We start from the raw sequence: 19,662 nt of genomic DNA on the forward strand, positions 1-19,662 counted from the left end.
TGTCCAACTCTTTGCGACCCCATGGACTGTAGCCCGCCAGGCTCCTCTGTCCATGGGGATTCTCCAGGCAAGAGTGCTGAAGTGGGTTGCCATGCCCTCCTCCAGGGGATCTTCCCAACCCAGGGATTGAACCCAGGTCTCCCGCAGTGCAGGCGGATTCTTTACCATCTGAGCCACCAGGGAAGTCCAAGAATAGCATAACATTTATATATTTTATTTAAATAAGTTTAAGATTTACAAAATACATTAGTTTTATTACCTTTAATATATTTCATTTGCATGTCAGTATAAAATATTCAGATTTTAAACTCATTAACCTCATGAAGCCTGCTCCTACCTAAAGCAACTTTGTCATCTATTGCTCATCACCCTCTTGTATAATTTTTTTAAGTAGTTTTTCATTTTTATCTTTAAAATAGAAATAACATACATGGAAACTGACTTGTGTTGTTAGGAATCTCAGTATATAATTCAATCGAACTTATTTTCTCACTTGACTTTTTCTGAAGTTCTTTGTAAACAAATTTGTTTCAACTGATTTATGTCTGTTCAATTTTAACAAGGAAACAGATAAAGAATGCAGTATAATATCTAAATGCTTCTTAAAAACAATTCGAAGTTTCCTTAAATGTCTTCATATGCAAAGATTGACTAAAATGAGTCATTAAAATTATAAATTACATTAGATAACGGCTATTTTAATGCTAATTTATAGTGCTCTTAAGCCCACTATAGTGTGCTTCTCCACATCCTTTCTAGTTGGATTTTACTGTGTCCCTAAAGTGACACGAAGATCCCAAATGGACTCAAGATATTTCAAGGTATCTAATCTCTGTTGTGTAACAACTGTGGTGTAATGTACATAAAATTTTTCTATTGTTTTTAGGTATACAAATCATTAGCATTAAAAATACATTGTTGAACAGCCAACATGACTAACCATATTCAAAACTTTTTCATCAAAAACTGGAAGTCTGTATCTTTAGAAGAAAAGTCCTCATTTCTCCTCCTCCACGCCCACTACACCCCAAGCCCCAAGCAACTACAGTTCTACTATCTGAATTTGACTATTGTAGGTACTTCATAAGTAGAATCATACCACATTCATCCTTGTTTCTGACTTATTAGCTTACTTATCATAATGTCTTAAAGGTTTATGTGAATTATATGTATCCGAATTTGATTCACTTTTAAGGCTCAAATTATCAACATAACATATAGTACACTTGTTTATCCATTTGTGCACCAACAGACATTTGAAACCATTTCAACAAGGACAATAATAATCCATTTGAACAAATAAGAACTGAGTTGGAAGAAAATGTCAGCAAGTGAAAAAAATTAAATATAAATCTCAGAATACATGCATGCATTATGCCACATTTACATGACTAGTATGTAGATAAAACTGACATCTGTTTACTTGGACATAGATAAAAACCAAATTCTGGAGGAAATGTAACTTTTGCCTTTTTTGTTTCTTTCATGTTAATATACTGTATAAAGTCTCTATTCACACACACAAAAATCTATCAACAACATTATTTCTAGTTTCTTTTATTTTCCAATAAGAAAATACCGTAGAGTGAATTAACTCTAAACATATTACTGCTAGAAGGAAAACTAATAATCGACGTAATTATAGATATGTACTATTTAAACTTGAGAAATGTTAATAGGTTATCACACGTACAGCAACCTTTACTAAGGAATGAAGGGCAACCCTCACATGGGATGTGGATAATTAAAATCAATGCGTACAGGAGGCAGGATGGCTCATGCAATGTGATGCAAATCTTGAAGTGAAAGGGTGTGGTGAAAACTCAAGCTTACAGTCAACTGAAACTTGATGGCTCCAGCAAGTTTCTACACGCCCACGTAAACAGGCTAATGTCAACCACAGTCATCTTAGGGATTGAAAACTGTGCCTGTTTTCTGGTCAGAGTAAAAAGATAAACTCAAAATTCAGGAAATCATAATCACTTCACATGAAGCCTTGGCAGATCTGGACTCAAATTTTTTAAGATTATTTTGTTGTTGTTTCTCAGTTGCTAAATTGTATTCAACTCTCTGTGACCCCATGATTCTATGACTTGTTAAATACTGTATAAAGTCTATTATACTAGAAGGGTTAGTAGGCAAATACATAGGAAACTAGCTCAGAGCAATCTAATGGGCAATCTTCATTTTGAGGAGAGTGAAAAAGTTGACTTAAAACTCACATTCAAAAAACGAAGATCATGGCATCCGGTCCCATCACTTCATGGGAAATAGATGGGGGACAGTGGAAGAGTGACAGGCTTTATTTTCTGGGCTCCAAAACCACTGCAGATGGTGACTGCAGCCATGAAATTAAAGACGCTTGCTCCTTGGAAGAAAAGCTATGACCAAGCTAGACAGCATAGTAAAAAGCAGAGACATTACTTTGCCAGCAAAGGTCTGTCTAGTCAAGGCTATGGTTTTTCCAGTGGTCATGTATGGATGTGAGAGTTGGACCATGAAGGCTGAATGCTGAAGAATTGATGCTTTTGAACTGTGGTGTTGGGAAGACTCTTGAGAGTCCGTCGGGCTGCAAAGAGATCAAACCAATCAATCCTAAAGGAAATCAATTCTGAATATTCATTGGAAGGACTGATGCTGAAGCTGAAGCTCCTGTAGTTTGGCCACCTGATGCGAAGAGCCGACTCTTTAGAAAAGGCCCCGATGCTGGGAAAGATTGAGGACAGGAGAAGGAGATGACAGAGGATAAGATGGTTGGACGGCATCACTGACTCAATGGACGTGAGTTTGAGCAGGCTCCAGGAGATGGTGATGGACAGGGAGGCCTGGCATGCTGCGGTTCATGGGGTCACAAAGAGTCAGAGATGACTGAGTGACTGAACAACATTTTGATATAAAATTAGTTATCAAACAGTTAACAGAAGTGGTATGGTCAAGTTAGATGTGATTCCTTTCACAAGACTCTTGGACAACAAAGAGATCAAAGCTGTCAATCCTAAAGGAAATCAGCCTTGAGAATTCATTGTAAAGACTGATGCTGAAGTTCCAGTACTTTTGGAAAAGACCCTGATGCTGGGAAAGATTGAGGGTAAGAGGAGAAGGGAACAACAGAGGATAAGATGGTTGGCTGTTATCATCTAATCAATGGACATGAGTTTGAGCAAACTCGGGGAGATAGTGAAGGACAGGGAAGCCTGGCGTGTTGTAGTCCATGGAGCTGCAAAGAGTTGGACACGACTTAGTGACTGGACAACAACAATGTTTTAAAACCAACTGGATCTAGACAGCATCTTTAAAGCAAGGAAGATGCAAATAACCTGTGTACGAAGGACAAACTCTGTCATTCTAAATTTTAAACCTAAAATATTTCCATAGCAAACATATTAACACATCACAGTAAGTTGCCAGGATAGTCTAAAAGAACTGTTTAATTCATGATACAGAAAGTTTATTCATTTCAGAAAAACATTGTCAAAAGAAACATAATCGTTAGTATTAAATATTAAATGCATGCCTAAAAATATCCTATTAATTAAACTGTGCAGAATATAACATGGAAATACATGTGATAATATTACATTGATCTAATAACTAATAAGCAATAAACAAGAGCAACTAAAGTAAAGTAATACTGCCCACTTTTAGATTCCCTGCATACGTCCTGACTACTCATCGGTGACCGCACATACCCCACAGAGAGGGCCCCGCCCTCCTAAACCACCACCTCAACTGTTCCCTGGAGAGGGCAATGGCACCCCACTCCAGTACTCTTGCCTGGAAAACCCCATGGACAGAGGAGCCTGGTAGGCTGCAGTCCATGGGGTCACGAAGAGTCAGACACGACTGAGCGACTTCCCTTTCACTTTTCACTTTCATGCACTGGAGAAGGAAATGGCAACCCACTCCAGTGTTCTTGCCTGGAGAATCCCAGGGATGGGGGAGCCTGGTGGGCTGCCATCTATGGGGTCACACAGAGTTGGACACGACTGAAGTGACTTAGCACATACACCTATTGAGTTTTCCACAATAAAAACCTTTCAAATTTATACAACTTTGTTGCCATTTTCCTTTTGTAGTAGAACCTCAGGATTGTGGCTGATTTATTGAAATACACAATATCTATTAAAATTCTGCAGGAAAAGGAAGGAATATTCAAATTTAGGTATTCTATGACCTACTTAAAATGACAGAGAAATCACAGGATAATTTGTGTTAAAAAGCAAATGAAAACTTTAAAATCTTCTAGAGCATCAAAAAATTTGAATAAATGCTAATATGCTATCGTTAATGAATGCCTTTAACTGGAAAAGTCTATTAGTTTCTTTTGCTACTTAGAGGATTTCATTTATATTAAAGAATTCAATAACCTATTTTTTCCCAGCTCTACAGAATTTGGTCTGACATATTTTACTACCTGTGTGCATTTTCTCCTTCAGATTAAATTCCAGTTTTCTTGATTAAATCATCCATCATTTTTAGGAAGATTTTTCTCCTATTGGCTTTTTGGTACTGCCTCAATTATTTTAGCCATTTGCTACTTTTTCTTCTTGATATGTCACTTTGAAAATATTTCTGTGGCTTTTGTATATTAAATTTTATAATAGCATATTAATTTTCATTTTAGTTGCAGTTGATTTTTCTATTTCTTATCCTTCAATGCTTTTCATGTCTCTGGATTTCTGTATCTACCTGGGACCTTCAATAAAAGAAGCAGCTCCTTCAAAGAAGAAATCTTACCCCTATGTTGTTATTATATGGCTTGCAAATATTCCATAACCCCTAAATCCTGTGACACCTAGAACTAAATGTTTTCTAATGTATTAGATTTAAATAATTAGCCACTACTTATTTTATGAGCTCCGAAATGTTTTGTATTAATCCTGAAAAGACCAATTAAACTTTCTATTTTGGGAAAAATGAAACATAAAAGAGATACATTTTACAGGGATTGAGCTTACCTGATGAAGGCCAGTGAAGATAAAAGTTCAGACAATGAAATGTCTGCATTACAAGATAGAGGACATACATGATTGTTTCCTTAGTATTACCTAAACCATGGAGGTAGAAAATGTGTGGAGGTAGAAGGAGCAAAGTTTCCGTGCTTGTGTGCAGGAAAGTGTGTTGAAAGATAATCAAGAGGTTGCATTTTTTTAAAAAAACTCAGAAGATACTTGAGAAGCTGTGAGGATGGAGCATGGTCTGGATAGAGGTATGTATTATCAAATGATGACTATGGAGAACTGAGATGTAAAATAGTTTTAATACACAGAGTATCTGGAGACACCACCGAAGAATGATTTCAGATAGAGGACAGAGAGATACAGAGAAAACACCATCAAATGACAGTTGTGGAGTCACAACCACATGATGACCTTTTTCTATTCAAGGGATAACTCGGAGTCCTAGCATCATGAACTGACCTCATGACTTGTGAGCTCTAAAGGCTGTTAAGTTGGATCTTAGATTAATGATGGCAACTTGAATCAATATCTTAATTTTTAATCAAAACATGATAGTAATTAATAGAACTGTGATTCTCAACAGGATGAGCATATTCCTATTTCTTACAGGGCTGTGGGGGATGTTTCGGGGAAAAAAGGCTGTGTAGAAAAAAAAAAACAAAACCCTGACATTATAATTTTGTATATGGGAAACAAAAGTCTTCTTTTTAAAACACAAGCTACAAAACAACATCTCAACTAATTGGAATATAAAAAAGACCATGATCCTTGGCTGGGGTGCAGAGGGCACACACTGGCAGGAGTCATAACAGAATATTCACAAGAAGTGAGTTTTGTGTTATGGAGGACAGGAAACAAAGCTGGAGATACTCATGTCGTAGAATGACTACTTAGTGTCACTCAAGTGTGTGCTCAAGTCAAGATGTGAATAGCTTTGGACGACTATCAAAGCAGGAATTAGACTAATTTAGTGGTATTTAAAAATCTATAATTATTGCCATCATTATCGGAAATTCCACAACTGTCAATCATCCATTTAAAAAAGAGTCTCACAAAAAATACACAACAGAGGCATACTTGCCATTAAAATGTGCTTTACAGAAGCTGGATAGAAAGCGTCTTAGATGAGACAACAGCCTCTAAAGCGGGGATACTTTAAGATCACTCCTTCAACTAGCTCTGTCAGTATCACCAACTATGCTTGTTTTGCATGCATTTCTGACCCACATGCCTGCCTGGTGAGTCTGATTCAGTGAGTCTGAGTTGGGGTGGAACGTGGGAAACAAATTTTTAGGCAAGCTCTTTAGGTGATTAAATGGCTCAAGTCATCCTAACACCACACTTTGAAAACACTGTCCTAGAGTAAAGGAATGACAAAGGGGACTTCTCATCACACATGTCTATATAAATGCATTTTATTTTTATTATCAATTTTTCATGATAGTAAAATTAAAAGGAAATAAACCTCTATAAGATAATATATGCTTTAAAAAAGCCTTCTCTACCATATAAGTTTCTACAGTTTTATTAGATTAGAAAGTAAGACACAGTAATTAAAAATTATAAAGCACATCCCTCTATGATTAAATCAATTTACATAATGAGGTGTTGTAATTCAGAATTTAGAAAGTAGTAGTCAAGTTGAGGACAAGCCGTCTCATTAAATAGCTCTTCCTCAATTGTGAGTTAATAATCGCTCAGAGCTTAAATGCTTTTGATTCTAAAATAAGTTTCACTCAGGGCCTTTTAGAGAGATTTGTGAGAACACTTCTTGTTTCATTAATCAGAATAAGTTAAAAATATATGGGGCAGTTCATTTTTCACATTTTTTTATTATTATAGAGATGAAATTTCTATCTGGGAAAATGAGCCCTTCAATAACCAATACTACCTCTCATTGAGTGTGTGTGTACTATATAGACAGACATCTATTTATTGGTCATTTCTATTCTAAAACATCATCACTGAAATTAATAAACCATGTTTATAGCTTTATCTGAGAACATAGTTCTCTTGTGAAGTATAAGAAATAAAACATTTTGTTTCTAGTATTGCATATATACTGGTGTTTAGAAGGAAATGGCAACCCACTCCAGTGTTCTTGCCTGGAGAATCCCAGGGACGGGGGAGCCTGATGGGCTGCTGTCTATGGGGTTGCACAGAGTCGGACACGACTGAAGCGACTTAGCAGCAGCAGCCTATAATGCTTTTGCTTATTTAAAATATAGGAATTCAAAGTTACTACCTTTTCAATGGCAGTAATTCATATCATGTGATTCTTACACATATTTTGTGTGTAAATTTAGACACAATTTAGAAATTTTAGATTTCTAAAAATTTGTGTTGAAATATTCAGATTGCCCAGAGTAAAGGAATTGTACTTTGAAATGAATCAAACTGACTGTTTCAATAAGAACTGGTAATGTCTTATATGCAATTTAGAATGTAAAAGGTATTAAAAAGTTACAAACCTTGAGAAAATTTTATAGTTGAAAAATCCTATTTGGTGAGTCCATTAAGTCAGACTTCTGGATTTTTGATATACTAGAAAAAGGAAAGAATCTTCACGCTCATAACTGAGTTATTCTCTGCTTAAGTAGAGTGTTTGCCCAAATTATGACCAAGCTTGACAAAGGGATCTATTCTTGAAACTAGATTGGAAAGTTGCCACTGTGACACTCTAGTAAAACAGTAGAATTACAGTATAAGTAACAATACCCTTTTCTTTCCAGTTCATGACATGGGTCAATCTGGATAATTTGGGAACTGTGACAAAATTAGAAATGGATTGCAAGTGCATAATTTCGAGATTTCATATGTTTAACTTTAGTAGTTTGTATGTGAGATAAATGCATATCTAGAAAAAAACTACAATCAGTTCATTAATCACTTCAGCCTTTCTTATTCTTCTTAGATTTTTTAATTGAGGTATACCTGACATACATTGTATTAAAGGGGATAACATAATGATTCAATTATTTGCATAGTGAACACCATTAAAAAATTAGTTAATATCCAACAATACATAAAGATTTTTTCCCTCTTGATAAGAATTTTTAAGATTTACTCTCCAGTAACTTTTGAATGCAAAAGAGTATCAAAAAGTGTAGTCATCATGCTGTATGTTACATTGCCATGACTTACTAACTTCTGAACTAGAAGTTTGTATTTTTTATTCCTTTCACCCATTTTGCCCAACTGTGACCCTCTGCTTATGGCAACCACAAACATGTTATCTGTATCTATGATGTTGGTTGGTTGGTTGGTTTTATTTTTACATTCTACATGTAAGTGAAATCCTATGGTATTTGGCTTCTCTGTCTGACTGATTCCACTTAGTATAATGCCCTCAAAATGTATGCATGATATTGCAAACATGCAGATCTCATTATTCTTTGTGACTGAATAGTAATCCAGTGTGTGTGTGTGTATATTCCAGTGTGTGTATCTATGTATTTTCTTTATCCTTTCGTACATCAATGAACACATGTCATTTCTATATCTTGCCTGTTGTAATTCTGCAATGAACATGATGGTGCATGTATCTTTTTGTGGTAGTGCTTTCATTTTCTTTGGATGATATTTTAGATATGGAGTTTCTGGGCCATATGATAATTTCATTTTTAATTTTTTAAGAAACCTCCATACTGTTTTTCATAGAGGCTGTACCAATTTACATTCCTACCAATAGGGCACAGGGTTTCCCTTTTCTCCATATCCTTGGGAACATTTATTTTTTGTTGATGATGACCATTCTAACAAATGTACAGTTATAATCATTGCAGTTTTGATTGGTATTTCCCTGATTAGTAATGTTGAACATGTTTTCATATATCTGTTAGCCATCTGCATGTTGTCTTTGGAAAAATGTCTCTTCGTATCCTCTGCCCATTTTTAATTGAATTATTTGGGAGTATTTTTGCAAGTGATATTTTATAAGTTATTTTATGTGACCTGAGTTGACAATATTTCCTCCCATTTCATAGGTTATCTTTTCATCTGTTGATGGTTTCTTTTGCTATGCAGTAGCTTTTCAGTTTGTACTCCAACTTCCTTATCTTTTATTGTCAAATCCAAAATATGACTGCCACAACCGATGTTAAGGACCTTACTGCCTATGTTTCCTTCCAAAAGTTTGATTTCAGGTCATACATTCAATCCACTTAAATTTTGTATGTGGTGTAAGATAGTGGTCCAATTTCATTCTTTTGCACATGACGGTAGAGATTTCCAACATGATTTACTAGACTGTCTTTTCCACACTGTGTATTCTTTGCTAATTTGTCATAAGATCAGTTCAGTCACTCAGTCATGTCCGACTCTGCAACACCATGGACTACAGCACATCAGGCCTCCCTGTCCATCACCAACTCCCAGAGCTTGCTCAAATTCATGTCCTGAGTCAATGATGCCATCCAACCATCTCATCCTCTGTTGTCTCCTTCTCCTCCTGTCTTCAATCTTTCCCAGCATCAGGGTCTTTTCCAATGAGTCAGTTATTTGCATCAGGTGACCAAAGTATTAGAGTTTCAGCTTCAGCATCAGTTCTTCCAACGAATATTCAGGACTGATTTCTTTTGGATTGTCATAAGATAATTGACCAGATATAATGTGTGTTTATTTCATGGGCTTTCTATTCTGTTTCATGGATTTATGTGTCTCTTCATATGATGGTAGCATATTGTTCTGATTACCATAGCTTTGTAATATAGTTTGAAATCACAGAGAACAATGTCTCCAGCTTTGTTTTTCTTTGCAAAGGTTGCTTTGGCTATTCAGGATTTTTTGTGGTTCCATACAATTAAAGAACTGTTTATTTCTGTAAAAAAAAAAAAAAAAACCATAGGAATTTTAATAGAAACTGCACTGAATATGTAGATTGCTTTAGGTAGTACGGAAATTTTAACATTTTTAATTCTTTATAATCCAGAAGCATAAAATATATATTTAATGTATCTACTTCAAATTCTTTATCAATGTCTTACAAGTTTTCAGTATGTAGGTCTTTTACTGCCTTGATAAAAGTTATTCATAGATATCTTACTTGTATTATGAAATGGTAAATGAGACTGTTTACTTAATTTCTCTTTTTGATAGTAATCTTTGTTATTAGCATACAGGAATATAACAGATTTCTATATGTTGATATTTTCATCCTGTGTCTTTATTGAAATAATTTACTTTACTAGAATTTAGGTGGAGTCTGTAGGACCTTGGCTATATGGTACCATATCATTTGCACAGTTTTACTTCTTCTGTCCCAATTTTGTTGTTATTCAGTCACTCAGTCATGTCCAACTCTTTGTGACCCCATAGACTGTAGAACACAAGGCTTCCCTGTCCTTCACCATCTCCTGGAGTTTGCTTAAACTCATGTCCATTGAGTTGGTGATGCCATCCAACCATCTCATCCTCTGTCATCCCCTTCTCCTGCCTTCAGCCTTTCCCAGTATCAGGTCTTTCCTAATGAGTCGGCTCTTTGCATCAGGTGGCTAAAGTATTGGAGATTTAACATCAGTCTTTCCAATGAATATTCAGAGTTGATTTCCTTTAGGATTGACTGGTTTGATATCCTTGCAGTCCAAGGGACTTTCAAGAGTCATCTCTAGCATCACAGTTCAAAGGCATCAATTCTTCAGCGCTCAGCTTTTTTATTGTCCAGCTCTCACATCCATACATGACTCCTGGAAAAAGCATAGCTTCAACCATATGGACTTTTGTAGGCAAAGTAATGTCTCCGCTTTTTAATATGCTGTCTCGGTTTGTCACAGCTTTTCTTCCAAGGAGCAAGTATCTTTTAATTTCATGGCTGCAGTTTCTGTCCATGGTGATTTTGGAGCCCAAGAAAATAAAACTCTGTCACTGTGTTTCCATTGTTTTCCTGTCTGTCTTCCTAATTTGCATATGTTTATTTCTTATTCTTGTTAATTACTTTGGGTAGGACTACCAATAAGTGAGCATACTTGTCTTGTCCCTGATCTTAAAGGAATTGTGTTCAGCTTTTCCTAATGTGTATGATGTTAGCTGTGGGCTTGTCATATATTAGTTACTCAGTTGTGTCCGACTCTTTGTGACCCCACAAACTGCAGCCTGCCAGGCTTCTCTGTCCATGCAGTTCTTTAGGCAAGAATACTGGAGTGGGTTGCCATTCCCTTCTCCAGGGGATCTTCCTGACCCAGGGTCGAACCATGGCCTCCTGTATTGCAGGCAGATTCTGAGCCACCAGGAAAGCCCAGGCTTATCATATATGGCCTTTATTATGTTGAGGCACATTCCCTCCCACACTGATACGAATTTTTATTGTAAGTCGATGGTTATTTTTATCAAATGTTTTTACTGCATTGATCAAGATAATCATATGATTTAAAATTTTGTTCTGTTAACATGGTGTGTCACACCGACATGCAAATAGTGAACCATTCTTGCATTACTGTAATAAATTCCACTTGATCAAAATGTTTGACTCTTTTAATGTACTGTTGAATTTGGCTTGCTAGTATTTTATCAAGAATGTCTGCATCTATGTTCATTAGAATATTGGCCTGTAATAGTCTTTTCTAGTGAGATCCTCTGGTTTGGGTATCAAGGTAATGTCAGTCTCATAAAATGAGTTTGGAAGTGTTCCCTCCTCTTCTGTATTACGGAATAGTTTGAAATGGATTGGTATTCTTCTCTGAATATTTGGTAGAACTTACTAGTGAAGTTGTCTCATTTTTTTAAATAGCTATTTACTTACTTATTTGGCTATGCTGGGTCTTTTTAGATCTTGCAAGCTGGGTCCTTTTTTTTTTTTTTAAGCTGCAACGTGTGGGATCTAGTTCCCTGATCAGGGATTGAGCCCAGGGTGAAAGAGTGAAAGTCACTCAGTTGTGTCCACCTCTGTGACCCCATGAACTATATAGTCCACAGAATTCTCTAGGCCAGAATATTGGAGTGGGTAGCCTTTCCCTTCTCCAGGGGATTTCCCCAACCCAGGGATCAAACCCAGGTCTCCTGCACTGCAGGTGGATTCTTTACCAACTGAGCCACCAGGGAAGCATTGAGCCCAGGGCCCCCCACATTGGGAGCATGAAGCCTTAGCCATTGGACCACCAGGAAAATCCCATGAAGTTATTTAATTTTTACAGGAAGTTTTAAAACTACTGATCAATCTCTTCACTAGTAATCAGTCTATTGAAATTTTCTATTTTTTCCCGACTTAGTCTTGGAAGTCTATGTGTTTTTAGGAATTAATCCATTTATTTTAAGTTGTCCAATTTGTCATTTAATTATTTGAAGTCTCCTAAAGTAATGCTCAAAATTCTCCAAGCCAGGCTTCAGCAATATGTGAACCGTGAACTTCCAGATGTTCAAGCTGGTTTTAGAAAAAGCAGAGGAACCAGAGACCAAATTGCCAACATCCGCTGGATCATTGAAAAAGCAAAAGAGTTCCAGAAAAACATCTATTTCTGCTTTATTGACTATGCCAAAGCCTTTGATTGTGTGGATCACAATCAACTGTGGAAAATTCTGAAAGAGATGGGAATACCAGACCACCTGACCTGCCTCTTGAGAAATGTGTATGCAGGTCAGGAAGCAACAGTTAGAACTGGACATGGAACAACAGACTGGTTCCAAATAGGAAAAGGAGGACGTCAAGGCTGTCTATTGTCACCCTGCTTATTTAACTTATATGCAGAGCACATCATGAGAAACACTGGGCTGGAAGAAGCACAAGCTGGAATCAAGATTGCTGGGAGAAATATCAATAACCTCAGATATGCAGATGACACCACCCTTATGGCAGAAAGTGATGATGAAAGTGAAAGCCTCTTGATGAAAGTGAAAGAGGAGAGTGAAAAAGTTGGCTTAAAGCTCAACATTCAGAAAAGGAAGATCATGGCATCTGGTCCCATCACTTCATGGGAAATAGATGGGGAAACAGTGGAAACTGTGTCAGACTTTATTTTGGGGGGCTCCAAAATCACTGCAGATGGTGACTGCAGCCATGAAATTAAAAGACGCTTACTCCTTGGAAGAAAAGTTATGACCAACCTAGATACCATATTGAAAAGCAGAGACATTACTTTGCCAACAAAGGTCCGTCTAGTCAAGGCTATGGTTTTTCCAGTGGTCATGAATGTATGTGAGAGTTGGACTGTGAAGAAAGCTGAGAGCCAAAGAATTGATGCTGTTGAACTGTGGTGTTGGAGAAGACTCTTGAGAGTCCCTTGGACTGCAAGGCGATCCAACCAGTCCATTCTAAAGGAGATCAGTCCTGGGTGTTCTTTGGAAGGAATGATCCTGAAGCTGAAACTCCAGTACTTTGGCCACCTCATGCGAAGAGTTGACTCATTGGAAAAGACTCTGATGCTGGGAGGGATTGGGGGCAGGAGGAGAAGGGGACGACAGAGGATGAGATGGCTGGATGGCATCACTGACTCGATGGACGTGAGTCTGAGTGAACTCCGGGAGTTGGTGATGGACAGGGAGGCCTGGTGTGCTGTGATTCATGGGGTTGCAAAGAGTGGGACACGACTGAGCGACTGAACTGAACTGAACTGATGATCCTTTGTATTTCTGTGGTATCTCTTGTAATATCTTCCCTTTCATTTCTGATTTTGGGTCCTCTCTTTTGATTACTTGGTAAGTCAAGCTAAAGGATTGTCAATATTGTTTATAGTTTCAAAGGATAAGTTTTTGGTTTCATTAATCTTTCCATTGTCTTTTTGTCTCTATTTCATTTATTTTTTGGAGAAGGAAATGGCAACCCACTCCAGTGTTCTTGTCTGGAGAATCCCATGGACAGAGAAGCCTGGTAGGCTGCAGTCCATGGGGTTGCACAGAGTCGGACACGACTGAAGCAACTTAGCAGCAGCAGCATTATTTTTGTTCTGATCTTTACTTCCATACTTCTACTAGGACTTCATCTGTAATTATTTCTCTAGTTCCTTTGAGGTGTAAATTTAGGTTGAGATTTTTCTTCTTTCTTTAAGTAAGCATTGATTCCACCTTAGCATTGTTTTTGCTGCATCCCACTGCATCCTGCAAGTTTTTGTATATTTACATTTCCTTTTGTCAAAAGGAATTTTTTGATTTTGCTTGATTTCTTCAGTGAACATAGTTCAGCAACATGTTGTTTACTCTCCACATATTTGTGAATTTTACACTTTTCTTTTTATAGTTGATTTCTACTGTTATACCATAGTGGTTGGAAAGGACACTTATATCATTTGTTTCTTTTTTTGCTGAAGTACATTTGATATGCAATGTTGTATAAGTAACAAGTGTACAATTTAGTAATTCACAATTTTCAAAGGTTATACTATTTATAGTTCTTATAAAATATTGGCTATATTCCCCATGTTGTACAGAATATTCTTGTAGCTCATTTTATACATAATACTTTATACTTCTTAATCCTCTACCAGTATTTTGTCCCACCTCCTTTCCTCTTCACAGTGATAACCACTATTTGTTCTATATGTTTGTGAGTCCACCCATGTTTTTGCAAATGGCAAAATTAATGTATAAACACACATCCCACTGGAGAAGGCAATGGCACCCCACTCCAGTACTCTTGCTTGGAAAATCCCATGGATGGAGGAGCCTGGTAGGCTGCAGTCCATGGGGTCGCTAAGAGTTGGACACTACTGAGTGACTTCCCTTTCACTTTTCACTTTCATGCATTGGAGAAGGAAATGGCAACCCACTCCAGTGTTCTTGCCTGGAGAATCCCAGGGACGGGGGAGCCTGGTGGTTTGCCGTCTATGGGGTCACACAGAGTCAAACATGACTGAAGTGACTTAGCAGCAGTAGCAGCATACATCCCACAAACATAGGCAGTGTATTAGAAAGCAAAGCCATCACTTTGGTGACAAAGGTCCATCTAGTCAAAGCTATGGTTTTTCCAGTAGTCATTTACAGATGTGAGAGTTGGACCATAAAGAAGGCTGAGTACTGAAGAACTGATGCTTTTGAACTGTCATGTTGGAAAAAATCTTGAGAATCCCTTGGACTGCAAGGAGATCAAACCAGTCAATCCTAAAGAAAATCAATCCTGAAGATCCATTAAAAGGACTGATGCTGACACTCCAATATTTTGACCACACTTACAAACCTAGCTGACTCACTGGAAAAGACCCTGATGTTAAAAAAGATTGAAGGCAGAAGGATGACAGATAAGATGGCTGGATGGCATCATCGATTCAATGGACGTGAACTTGGGTAAACTCCAAGAGATGGTGAGGGACAGGGAAGCCTGGCGTGCCACAGTGCGTGGGGTCACAAAAAGTCAGACATGACTTGGTGACTGAACAACAACAACAACATACACACAACTTCTTAATACATTCACCTGTTGATGGGTACTTAGGCTGCTCACACCTCCTGGTAATTGTAAATAATGCTTCTATGAACAGTGGAGTATATGTATCATTTTAGTTGATATTTTGGGGTCTTTTTGGATATAAACCCAGGAGTGAAACTGCTGGGTGATAAGTAGTTCTACTTTTAGTTTTTTGAGAAGCCCCCATACTATTTATCACAGTGAGTGTACACATTTACATTTCCACCAATAGTGAACCAGAGTTCTTTCTTCTTCATATCCATGGTAACATTTCTGTTACTTTTGATGATAGTCATTCTGATATGTGTGAAGTGATATCTCATTGTGTTTTTGATTTGCATTTCCCTGTTTGTTAATGTTGAGTCTGTTTTCATGTGCCTGTTGGCCATCTACAAGTCCCCTTTGGAAAAATGTATATTGAGCTCTTCTGCCCTTTTTTTTTTTTTCTATGTTGAAGTATATGATCTATTTATATATTTTAAATATTAACCCCTTATATTATTTTCAAATATTTTCTGCCATTCAATAGGTTGCCTTTTCATTGTATCAATGATTTCCTTTGCTGTGCAAAAGCTTTAAGTTTAATTAGGTCCCATTTGCTTTTGTTTCTTTTGCCTTGAGAGATCCAAAAAAATTACTGTTAGGATTGCTGTCAAATAGTCTTTTCCTATGTTCTCTTCTAGAAGTTTTATAGTCTTACCTTCAGGTCTTTAATCAATTCTGAGTTTAATTTTGTATATGGAATTAGAGAATGTTCTAATTTATTGTTTTAAATCTACCACTCCAGTTTTCCCAGCATCACTTATTAAAGAGACTGTCTTTCCTTCATTGTATATTTCTTACTTCCTTTGTCATATATTAATGATAAATACATGTGTTTATTTCTAGGCTTGTAATTCTGTTCCATTGATTTATGTATCTGTTTTTGTGCCAGTACTATACTGTTTTGATTACTATAGCTTTGTAGTGTACTCTAAAGTCAGGGAATGTGATTCCTCAAGCTCTGTTGTCTTTCTCAAGATTCTTTTGACTGTTCAGGATCTTTTGTATTTCCGTACATAACTATGGGGAAAACCATAGCTTTGATTATATAGACCTTTGTCGGCAAAGTGATGTCTCTGCTTTTTAATATGTTGTCTAGGTGTCAGCGGGGGCTTCCCTTGTGGCTCAGCTGGTAAAGAATCCACCTGCAATGAGGAAGACCTGGGTTCAATCCCTGGGTTGGGAATATCCCCTAGAGAAGGGAAAGGCTACCCACTCTAGTATTCTGGCCTAGAGAATTCCATGGACCTAGAGAAGTCCATGGGGTCGCAAAGAGTTGGATATGACTGAGCAACTTACATTTTCTTTCAGGTGTAAACTGTAACTTCCTCTTTTTCAGTTCTGATTTTATTGCTTTGGTCATTCCCCTTTTTATCTTCATGTGTCTAGCTAAAGACTTATCAATTTCTTTTCAAAGAAACAGCTTTTAGTTTCATTCATCTTTTTTGTCTTAATTTCTAGTTTATCTATTTCTGCTCTGATAAGTATGACTTCAAGGCTGTCTATTGTCACCCTGCTTATTTAACTTATATGCAGAGTACATCATGAGAAACACTGGGCGGATGAAGCACAAGCTGGAATCAAGATTGCTGGGAGAAATATCAATAATTTCAGATATGCAGATGACACCACCCTTTTGGCAGAAAGTGAAGAACTAAAGAGCCTCTTGATGAAAGTGAAAGAGGAGAATGAAAAAGTTGGCTTAAAACTCAATATTCAGAAAACTAAGATCATGGCATCTGGTTTCATCACTTCATGGCAAAACAGTGGAAACAGTGACACTTTATTTTGGGGGGCTCCAAAATCACTGCAGATGGTGACTGCGGCCATGAAATTAAAAGACATGTACTCCTTAGAAGGAAAGTTATGACCAACCTAGACAGCATATTAAAAAGCAGAGACGTTACTTTGCCAACAAAGCTCCATCTAGTCAAAGCTAAGGTTTTTCCCGTAGTCATGTATGGATGTGAGAGTTGGACTATAAAGAAAGCTGAGCACAGAAGAATTGATGCTTTTGAACTGTGGTGTTGCAGAAGGCTCTTTAGAGTCCCTTGGACTGCAAGGAGATTAAACCAGCACATCCTGATGGAGATCAGTCCTGAATATTTATTGGAAGGACTGATGTTGAAGCTGAAACTGCAATACTTTGGCCACCTGATGTGAAGAACTGACTTATTGGAAAAGATCTTGATGCTGGGAAAGATTGAAGGCAGGAGGAGAAGGGGATGACAGAGTATGAGATGGTTGGATGGCATCACTGACTCAATGGACATGAGTTTGAGTAAACTCTGGGAGTTGGTCATTGACAGGTAGGCCTGGTGTGCTACAGTCCATGGGGTTGCAAAGAGTCAGACACGACTGAGCAACTGAACTGAATTGACTTCTTTCCTTCTACTGTCTTCAGGTTTTGTGTGTTCCTGTAATTTCTTTAGGTGTAAGGTTAGATTGCTAGTGATTTTTTCTTGTTTTCTGAGGTAAGCTTTCATTGCTGTAAATTTCCCTCTGAGAAGTGTTTTGCTGCAACCCGTAGGTTTTGGATCATTCTCTTGCATCTGGTGTCTACCCACCGGTGGGTAAGGCTGGTTCAGGGCCTACAGCAGACTTCCTGGAGGGAAAGGCAGGGACCCAGAGGATTCTAAAGCTGGTGTTTTCTGACTGATGGGCAAAGCTGGGTCCTAGGACCTCTGGTGGACAGGACTGTGTCTAGACTCCTGTTGAGAGGTGGCAATAGGCTCAGGGGGTCTTTAGGCAGCCTGTCTACTAGTTGCATGGTCTGAAACTGTGCCCATCCAGTTAGTAGCCTGGCCTGAGGCATACCAGCACTGTACTTACAGGCTATTGAGTGGGGCCAGATCTTGGTGCTAACAAGATAAAGGGAGGATTCTACTATGGTACCTGTCAGCACCAGCATCCACACAGCAGAAGGATCTCCCAAGAATGGCTTTTTCCACTGAGCGTCCCCAGGGAGAGCTGCAACCACTCCCCACCTCTCTAGGAAACTAAGATCAGCAGGAATGTCTGGCCCAGGTTACTATCAGGTTATGGCTTTTTCACTGGGTGCCACAGCAGGGGAGGTTTCATGTACCCTATTTCCTGAATCTTATAGGGCAAGTCTTCAGAGTTGAATGCTCTTGGAGCTCATCTTCCCAGGACAGGACCCCTGAGGCTGCAGAACCTGACACAGGGCTCAGAACTCTCACTACTGTGGAAGAACTTCTGCAATATAATTACTGAAAAATGTGTGGGTCATCCACCACTCCCAGGGGTATAGACTTGACTGTATCATGACTGCACTCTCCTAGATAGCTCATTGTGGTTCCTTCTTTATGTCTTTAGTTATAGATATTTTCTGGTAGTTTCCAGTCATTTTCATTGATGGTTATTCAGAAGATGTAATTTTGCTCTGTTTGTGAAAGGAGGTGAACTTTTAAGGTCTTTCTAGTCTGCCATCTTGGCAAGATCTCTTGGCTGGTATGACTTCATATTTTAAATTTGTTAAGATTTGTTTTTTGCTAACATGATCTATCCTGGATAACGTTCCATGTGCACTTGAAGAATTTCTATTCTATTGCTTATGAATATAATATTCTGTATTACTTTTCTCTCAATGCTTTTATTTGTCTTTTCCTTTCTATGAAGATTTGTATTTCTCAGTCCAAGTGTTGTTGAAATAAAGAATAACATATAACTTTGACTATGTTTCAAGGTTTTTTTTAAGATTAAAAGTAAACTCTGGTGCTTACTTGGTCAACATGTATACTGAAATTGGAACAGCACAGAGAAGATAAACATAGTTAATGTGCAATGATGGTTCACACATTTGTGAATCATTCCATAGCTGTCAGTCTTTGTCTTGGAAGAAATAGGGTAGGGGAAGCAGGATGGCAAAGGAAAATTTAAGGGTACTGGACCTCTACCAATTATATTTTATTTATCATACTTTATTATATAAAACACTGGTCTTAATACAGTAAATTTTGGTGTGTCAGTGCAGTGATTGTGTAGTTCTGATTTTTGTATTTTAAAGTAGAGAAAGAAATCACTATAGCAGTCATTCCATTTCCAAACCTATAAAAATTATCAGAAGTGCATTCCAAGATTTATCCATAAAGATGTTCTCTTCAGCATTATTTATAATTTATAATAGGGTAAAAGTAACAATAATATAAAATTTTAACAATATAGGAATATCACATAAATTAGTCATGTGATTGTTTTATATACTAGCTTACAGTTCTGGAGGTCAGAGTCTAAAATGGGTCTAAATTAAAAAATCAGGATGTTGGTAGGAAGATTCTTTTTTTCTTGCATTTTTTTAGCTTGTGGAGATTT

General features: G+C 37.5%; 1 long non-coding RNA gene and 1 other non-coding gene across 3 annotated transcripts in view; both read left to right on the forward strand.

Annotated features, from left to right (window-relative positions):
- Positions 1 to 19,016, forward strand: part of LOC147361096 (uncharacterized) — a 31,614-nt gene extending 12,598 nt beyond the window's left edge. For both annotated transcript variants that reach the window (XR_015139751.1, XR_015139752.1), the window contains one exon: positions 18,437 to 19,016. This is a non-coding gene — a long non-coding RNA (uncharacterized LOC147361096). The remainder of the gene's footprint in view (positions 1 to 18,436) is intronic.
- Positions 19,017 to 19,065: 49 nt separating this feature from the next.
- On the forward strand, positions 19,066 to 19,172 carry LOC147361097 (U6 spliceosomal RNA). The gene has a single exon (XR_015140104.1). It is a non-coding gene; the product is annotated as a U6 spliceosomal RNA (small nuclear RNA).
- Positions 19,173 to 19,662: the final 490 nt, after the last annotated feature.

The sequence above is a fragment of the Bos grunniens genome, chromosome 13 (assembly GCF_055505025.1).
Source record: "Bos grunniens cultivar Pamir isolate PY7600 chromosome 13, Bosgru_T2T1.0, whole genome shotgun sequence".
NCBI lineage: Eukaryota > Metazoa > Chordata > Mammalia > Artiodactyla > Bovidae > Bos > Bos grunniens.